General features: G+C 39.9%; 1 pseudogene; it reads left to right on the top strand.

Moving 5' to 3' along the window:
* Positions 1-8,097: 8,097 nt before the first annotated feature.
* LOC107757739 (uncharacterized) overlaps positions 8,098-8,739 on the top strand; it is a 1,565-nt pseudogene continuing 923 nt past the window's right edge.

Here is an 8,739-nt window from a genome sequence, read left to right as displayed (position 1 = left end):
CCTAAAGAAAGCAAAGAGGTAAAAATATTGACAAGAGGTTCTGAGATTACAGGTTACACCTCTTTCAGTAGTTTAATATGTATAGAATCTAGCATACGTGTTTGGGTTTGAGGCTTTTCATGTCTAAATTAGGGCTGTCAAAATTAATGCATTAATTGCGCGATTAAAAATTTGCAGGATCCATGTTTTTCCTGGAATCCATTGGACAGCGTTACAGTAGTGCGTTTCAATCAGCTCCCTAGTTCAGTAGTCAGGGCACTGATCAGAGAGGTGGCTATTTTATGGGCTCGATCGCGAAATCCTTCCAATGCACTGAAACGTTCACTCCCTGAAAAATCCCACAATGCACCTCAAAAACTAGGGAGCATCGGTGCTCACTATGCTCCCTTACGGAAATTACATCATTTCTGAAGCGCGAAACATAAACCACATGATAAATATACTGACACGTGATAGAAGATTTGAAAAGACCAGCCGTTTTTTGTTTTTTTTTGTATATTTCAGCATAAACACACATCGCTAGACAAGTAATGATCACATCTAGTTAACATTTATAACTAATACTCGGCTGAAATGTTGTAAGAACATGTAACAGAACGATGTGTTTAAAGAGAATTAAAAATATCAAAAAGAGATTGGTCCTGCCAGTTGTTGATTAATTCCAGCGGTGACGATATTCTACTATGTTGTCTGTTGACGTTGTACGTAGTCATGTCCCCGGAAATTAAGTAATCAGAATCAGAATGAGCTTTATTGCCAGGTATGTTTACACATACGAGGAATTTGTTTTCGTCACAGAAGCTTCCACCGTGTAACAGAATGACAGTGACCGAACAAAAAACACAGATAATAAAAAATTGATGTAAAAGCATGTCCCGCCGCCGCGCGATTTCCCCGTTGATTCTGCGTCGCGATCTGCTCTAAACAGCTGAAAGCCCGGCAGACTCAACGCGCTGTCCGGAATGGCGTCTTTCAGCCAGGTTTCTGTGAAACACAGAGCAGCAGAGTTTGAAAAATCCTTATTTGTCCGGGAGAGCAGAAGGAGTTCGTCCGTTTTGTTGGGTAGAGAGCGGAGGTTCGCCAGATGGATGCTAGGCAACGGCGTCCTGAATCCGCGCTGCCTGAGCTTCACGAGCGCGCCGGCTCTCTTCCCCCGTCTGCGCGTCCTGAAGCGCTTGATCAGCGCCACAGCTCCCCTGACTACAATGTCCAGCAAAACATCAGAATAATCGAAAACCGGTGAAATATCGGGTGGTGTGTACTTCCGAATGTCCAGCAATTCGTCTCTGGTGAAACTGATTGCAGGGATATAACTTAAGACAGGACAAACTAACAAAAACATAAAAATAACTGCGGAGCACGCCACGGAGGCAGCCATCAGCGTCGGCGCCATCGCGAATATTACTGTCCCAATGTGCAGTGAGCCAGGAAACTTACCAGTGACTGGATTTGTGTACACAATATACTAATTCACGAGCTAGGGAGCTGATTGAGACACACCCTATTTAAACACGCTATCAGGCACCAAAAAAAAATTAAAAGAGAAGTTAATTCGGTACTGGCGCATTGTCTGTGATGACAGGCATCCGACATTTGTGCACAGAAAGCTGCTTCAGACAGCACATCAGTAGATGAGTAGTTTTGCTGAGTGACCTTGCAAACGGAGTCTTAAATGAGTTACTGCTTTTACAGTGAAACCTGCTGCAGTCTGTCATTGATGGAAATCAAAGAACAAACAAACCTTCACTGACTGACTTTTGTAGCTTGAATCAAAACTATATATATATATATATATATGTATATGGGGTGGGTCTAACACTGTGTCAAAATACTATAGAATACATTATAATCAGTGATGCTGTCTACACTGGATGTGGCACGGCGCAACAACACGTATCCCCAACAGTAAACTGCTGCCTTGTTCTATCTATGATGTACTGACACAAAATTAAAATAATTTGCAACGGTCGCTTTGTAGGCAGACTTTAGCTGTTGCGGTGCGGCGCGACAACTTTCGCATCTGGTGTAGATACGGTGCAACCCCTTATTTACACTGCACGCGTGTTTGCAAACAAAATGTTATTGCACTTTTGTTCATACAGCAGTACTTTTAAAATAAAAGTGCGCAATACACCACTTTTGAATTCATTATTGAATTTTGCGCATAATGCGATTAATCGCAGGAAAATAATGCGATTATTCGCAATTAAATGGCATTCGAGATGAGGTCGGATGTGGGAACATTCGAGTTAAAATGTCCCACTTCCAACCTCAATGAGTTCCAGTTAATCACATGTCACATGCACACGTTGGCCACATGATGTCGCCATGACATGAGAGTGTTTCATTTATTTTTTTTGTTAATTATGACAAAAACAGAAAAGAATAAACAAAGTGGTGCAGTTCGTTTTGAAAACAGTTGACTACAAGCAAAAAAATATAGTATAAAAGTATAATTTTATAACCTTAACGTTTTTAAGTTTGACATAGGTTAGCTCCACAATATGATCGTTGGAAGCAGTGACGTAAAATGACGTGTCTCGCTGATGTCGGGGGTTGACTGATCTGCCCCGAGTTAACAGGTCAGATGTGTAACTTCAAGCAGTTTTCTAGACGTTATATCCAAGTAAGAGGTGGAAAAAAATCTGAATTTTTGAGTTGTCTGAAATGCCAACATGATCTCATGAGAATTCGTATTTATTTGATGTAAAATGTGGTTCTACAAAACATACATTTACTTACGTTTGCAGAGACACTGAAACGTACAATACTGACGTATAGACAACACCTAAAACGTAAATGATTTACGTATGAACAACTTCACAGACTTACAAATGAATCTTTATGAATATTAAAATCGCATCACTAACATTTTTATTATTTTGTATTAATTTGTCATATCAGTGGCATTATGTTTTCAATTGCAATTATTAAATGAAGTTTACTCATTTAACTGTTATGAAATGATAACATTTCATTCAGTTCTGTGTGATTTCTGCTGCCAAGTCATTTCAAAGAATACATAATGTTAAACAAGACTACACCTTAAACTCTTAAAATGAATAACATTTCTGCAATCGTTTAACCATTACTTATGTAATATTTACTTTGTTTGCTGTGGGACACAAAAGGCGTTTTCTCCGACATGCTGCGCTGATGCGTTCATCACTGTTGCCAACTTTTGCGAGACAAATAAGCAACCGCAGCTTCAAAAACAAACCCAATATTATTTGATTATTTATTATCATCAATATTATTTATTATCAATTATTTATGATCAATAAATGAGACTACAAATTCAAATAAAACATTTTTTTATTGGAAAAGCAAAATCAGTTTGAAAAGCAAAAACAGAAGTTATTTTACAAAATCAGCAAAATGCAACAAAGCAGGAGGGCACACACTATCCACTCGTCTCCAATCGCCTGTGAGCAGAATAGGACTGGAGAGATGGAAAATTAGAAAAAGAAAAGAGCTTTAAGAGGGAGCTGTAACATAGCCATATATTATACCCTAATAAGATATATTCAAACCAGATGTATCTGTTATTATTAGTATAGGCCTACTTGTTTTTTATTATAGCCTGTGATAATTACATTTACAATATACAATACAAAAACATTGTAGAAATTAAAAATGTACCCTAAAAAAGGTTATCACGCTCGTCCATTACGTCTTCTACTATCATTGCTTGGATTACAGCGTCACACACCTTCACAATGAATGTGATTTTCTCCAATGAGGGGGAGGTCGGGGTGGAATGTTTGACGAATTACGCTGCAGCACTAATATTATTGGCTATTAGCCGTGAGCAGAGTGTCAGTCAATGCATTGGAGAAATCCGCCATAAATGTAAAGAAATGTTGCTTGTCAGATTTTCCTAACAAGCAACCATATTTTTTAAAGTAAGCCCAAAAAAACTCAACCCGTGACCCAGGATTTTTTAACGCGACTTAACAAAAAAAAAAAAAAATCCCAAAGTTGTGTATTGTAAGTGGACTTGGCAACTCTGGCGCTCATTACAAATTCAGAAATTGCTGCTTCAACAGGTTTTATAGTAGTTAAATTGAGCGTTCATTGGCTCTCGACTGTCTGAATGTGAAATGTGTGTTTTCACGGAGTGGACTGGGATAATTTCCCTGTATATTTCGGTCTATTATGGCCATGTTTAGGTTTGTGGGTAGATTAAGGGGTCTAAAAATCTAAATCATTTATTGATAATGGAAAAAAAAAAGCATTGATAAAAGATTAGTAAATATTGTGTATATACTGTGGCGAAAAATGATGCAGAAGTTGGTTCTGTTGCAGGCATTGTACCTTTCCAAGAATGATCTCATCTGAAGATGTTAAATGCGACTCGCAGTGCATTTATGTACAAATTTTGAATTAATTCTCAGTTGAACTTCAGCATCTTTGTGTAATGTGTCCTTTTGATTCCTTTATTATCTGGATCAGCATTGTACAAATCTTTATTTCTCTCGGATTAAAAACAAATTCATGCTGTGTTCATTTTAATTCAAACTTCTGTTCATTCGAAGTTAATTCTCACCTGTAATTTTGAACTGGCTGTTTTTCATAGAACGAGCCGTTTTAGGTAGGTGTGGTTAACTCTTAACTTTTATAAAGAATATCTCTTTGGTTTTGAGACTTTAGTGTTTGCAACTTTACAGATCTTCTTTATGCACCAAGAGCTTGTAACACTCCAAAGAGAAAGGAAAATTTGAAATTGCATCATATGACCCCTTTAAATTTTTGCTCTTCCTGCTCTGCACCGCATGCGCTACAGCCCCTTTAGGGGCTTTGCCCCGCATCGCTGCTTGCAGCTATATTTCTTCTTCTTACCCAATGGGAGTCTATGGCAGCCCTATGAAGGGAAAATAGGAAAATTATGAAATTTGGCAAACTTGTAGTGATGGTCATGAATAGTAATCTGACCAACTTTAGGGTCTCTAAGACCCACTCTGTAGCACATCCACCAGTTAAAAAATTCAATATTAAAATGTTATAACTCTTGAACCTCTTGTACAAAAATGAAATGTAGTTCATCTGAACTCTCTCTTCATGCAGAACACATTCCATTGCTTACTTTAAGACACCACCCATTACAGTAGTGGCCATTTTGAAAAGTACAGTATTCTGTTTTTTCACAACTCTTCCTTCCAAATTTGTAAAATTCTTATGAAAACTGGCAGAAGTGATCTTTGGACCGAGCCGCACAGAAATGACTGAACAGAATTGTATGACCTACTGGCAAAGAAAAAAGGTTATGTTGTGAATATGATGTCGACCCAAAATTGGTTCAGAGGCTGTATCTCGGCCAAACTTTGATGAATCGAAACGAAACTCGGTAGGCTTTATCAACACCATAATCTGAGAGTCAATGCCAAATTTGGCAACAGCGCCACATATGGATCATGAGATATGAATTTTTTTTTACTAATAACTTTTGAACAGTTAGTCAGAAAATCATGATCTTGGTGTCTGTGGATTCCTTGGTCCATTGAATCTGTGGATATAATTTTGCCAGGATCAGATGAACCGCCTGTTTGCCATTTTGAAATTTGCAGGGCTTAAAAGTTTTCTGGCGGATCTCCGGCGTGCGTCGTTTGGCTGCAGAAAAAAAAAAAAGATAGTCCTACATTTAGAAAAAAATTGTTGATATCACGTTCGAGTTCATGAGTTCGTCTACCAATGGTATCGAAGGAATACGTCGTTTGGCTGCAGAAAAAAAAAGAAAGATAGTCCTACACTTAAAAAAAATGTGTTGATATCACGTTCGAATTCATGAGCTCGTCTACCAATGGTATGGAAGGAATACGTCATTTGGCTGCAGAAAAAAAAAGAAAGATAGTCCTACATTTAAAAAAAACTTGTTGATATCACGTTCAAGTTCATGAGTTCGTCTACCAATGGTATGGAAGGAATACAGCTTTTACTCTAAACCAAACTAACATTACTAGTCAATCAGAAGTAGAATGGGGCGGGTCTTGGAAAAAGTGTGGTTGAGATCCAGCAGCAACAGATGCTGGAGCGGAGACGTCACGTTGGAGAATAGCAAGCAAACATTGTCGGCAAGATGGAGAGTAAGTTTATGAAGCCTGGAGAAGATGTCCTAATTGATAAAGGACTTAAAAATAAATGCCGCTGGGCGATATGAGCAAAAATTCATATCTCTGTATTTTTTGGCTGATTTGCGGTATATGGTATATATCTCGGTATTTTGTATTTGGATTAAACAAATAAATAAAGTGGATGTAACCATGTAGGCATATATTATGTGCAAAAAAGGGTTAAAATCACATTATATTCTAATACTGTTACATTGCAATCTAAGAACAAAAATAATGCTTTTAAAGCAGAAGTTAAATTTATTAAACTAAAAATGAAAATAATAAAAAAAAGCACAGAATAATTGAGTAAAAATGCTGTTTTGATTACCCCATTAGAGTGACTTTACAGTTAGTGCTATCATACAAATACACTTCAGTGTTTCCCACAGACTTGCACTCTTTGTGGTGGCATATACTGTATATGCAAATTCATTCTCTGCCAGCAGGAGGCGTTGTTGAGGAATTTATGCATCTTTGCATAAATTCCTCGCGAAGGGTAAACAAAGCAGATCTGTACGATCTAAGTTATTCGTCTCAAAGCAATCAGCCAACCTCACTCCTAAATCTACTCCAGCAGAGCGGCCAATATTTCGAGCAAAGTTCGCAAGGCCCCGAACTCGCCTCGCTCGACACCACCATCGCCCCCGCACAAGACCCGGCTCACCGTCGCCCCCGCACAGGACCCGGCTCTCCTTAAGCGCTGGGTCGCAGCGGCAGGCCTTCAACGAGCCTGGGCCACGCCCCAGATCTCACCGCAGCAAAGCCTCACTTGCTTCCCGCTTCGGTTCAACCTTTCACCGTGGCTCTTCCGGCCGCAGCGTCGTATGCAGCCGGGCCTCCAGCTCTCGTAGCAGACGCTAGCGCGAGGCCGCTTCCACTAACGACACAGGCCGTGTTGAAAATGAATTTTTAGGTAAAGTCGCTAAAAGGCAGATCGTTTTGTTGCTAAAAGTTGTTAAACAACGTTGTGACAAAAGGATGTTGATGTAATTTTGTAACCATGACACAAACTGCGTAGAATACACAAAGAAATTACTCAGATTTTCTTAATTAATTTTCGCTAGCATTTTTACCTGTATTTTAAACTACACATTTCACTCAGATAAACGGATGAAAAAGATTGAGTTTCGAGAAAATAAGTTTATTATTGAACAAGTGCAACTAGCAACCTAATTCACATGTGACGTAAGTATTGCTAGGCACCTCTCTCCAAGACTCACCTCGATTCCTCTTGACGAATTCCCTCTCAATAGTAGGATATTGATCATGCAATCAATATAATAAAACCACGGGTCTTAGCACTTGGCTGGCAAAAGTCGACATCACCTCAGCTTTCAAAGCTATGCCTATCCATCCAGATTCACGGCACTTATTTGGGGTACGTTGGCACAGGAAAATTCTATTTTGTTGTGCGCTTAACTTTCAGATGCAAAGCAGCACCAAGATTTTCCAACGTGTTATCAGAAGCAGCTTATTGGAATCAGAAGCAGCTTATTGGATTCATCAAACAGTTACGCAAAGTAATCCTCATCAGTTTCGCATTAGCCCATTGGAGTGGCTACTAGGAAAATTCTGGGGTAAGAAACGCCTTCTAATCGATCTGTCAGCTCCACGTAACTCCCTGTTTTCAAGCATAAACACCTCGATTCCTCTTGACGAATTCCCTCTCAATAGTAGGATATTGATCATGCAATCAATATAATAAAACCACGGGTCTTAGCACTTGGCTGGCAAAAGTCGACATCACCTCAGCTTTCAAAGCTATGCCTATCCATCCAGATTCACGGCACTTATTTGGGGTACGTTGGCACAGGAAAATTCTATTTTGTTGTGCGCTTAACTTTCAGATGCAAAGCAGCACCAAGATTTTCTGATGTGTTATCAGAAGCAGCTTATTGGATTTGTCAAACAATTACACAAAGTAATCCTCATAGCATCTACCCTTTTAGACAACTCAAATTTTTCTGAGCATTGGATTCCCTTACAGATGCTGCAAGAGCGCTCCCGGTGGAGCAAATATGTTTCTCCATCGACTACTGGCGAGGCTCACCCATCTGATGCCGTGAGTATTGAATTCCCATCAGATGCTGCAAGAGCCTCCCGGTCGAGCAAACCTTGCCTTTCCGTCAGACTACCGGCGAAGCATACCCGTCTGATGCCGTGAGTATTGAACTCCCGTCAGATGCTGCATGAGCCTTCCCAGTTGAGTAAATATGTGTTCTTTCAACTACCGGTGATGCTTACCCGTCCGTGCCGTGAGTATTGAACTCCCGTCGAACGCCACAAGAGCCTTTCTGGTCAAGCAAATCTTGGCCTTTCCGTCCGACTACCGGCGAAGCATGCCCGTCCGAGGCCGCGAGTATTGAACTCCCGTTAGATGCTGCGAGAGCCTTCCTCCTTAAGTGAATGTGTTTTTCAACTTACTGGCGAGACTTATGCCGAGTTCACACTGCACGACTATCTGGGGTAGCATTCAGTTGTTGCTGTGTTCACACTGCACGATGGAATGACGACAGGAGGTTACACACTGCATGACTTTACAATAGGAAGAATCGCCGACAGCTCTGTCTGGTGCAGGGTTGCCAGGTTTTCGCTACAAAACCCGCCCAATTACTACTCAAAACTAGTC

The sequence above is a fragment of the Sinocyclocheilus rhinocerous genome, unplaced genomic scaffold, assembly GCF_001515625.1.
Source record: "Sinocyclocheilus rhinocerous isolate Xijiao unplaced genomic scaffold, SAMN03320098_v1.1 scaffold4429, whole genome shotgun sequence".
Lineage (NCBI taxonomy): Eukaryota > Metazoa > Chordata > Actinopteri > Cypriniformes > Cyprinidae > Sinocyclocheilus > Sinocyclocheilus rhinocerous.
Note: the sequence above shows the minus strand (reverse complement) of the source record. Positions and strands in the feature narration are given on the sequence as shown.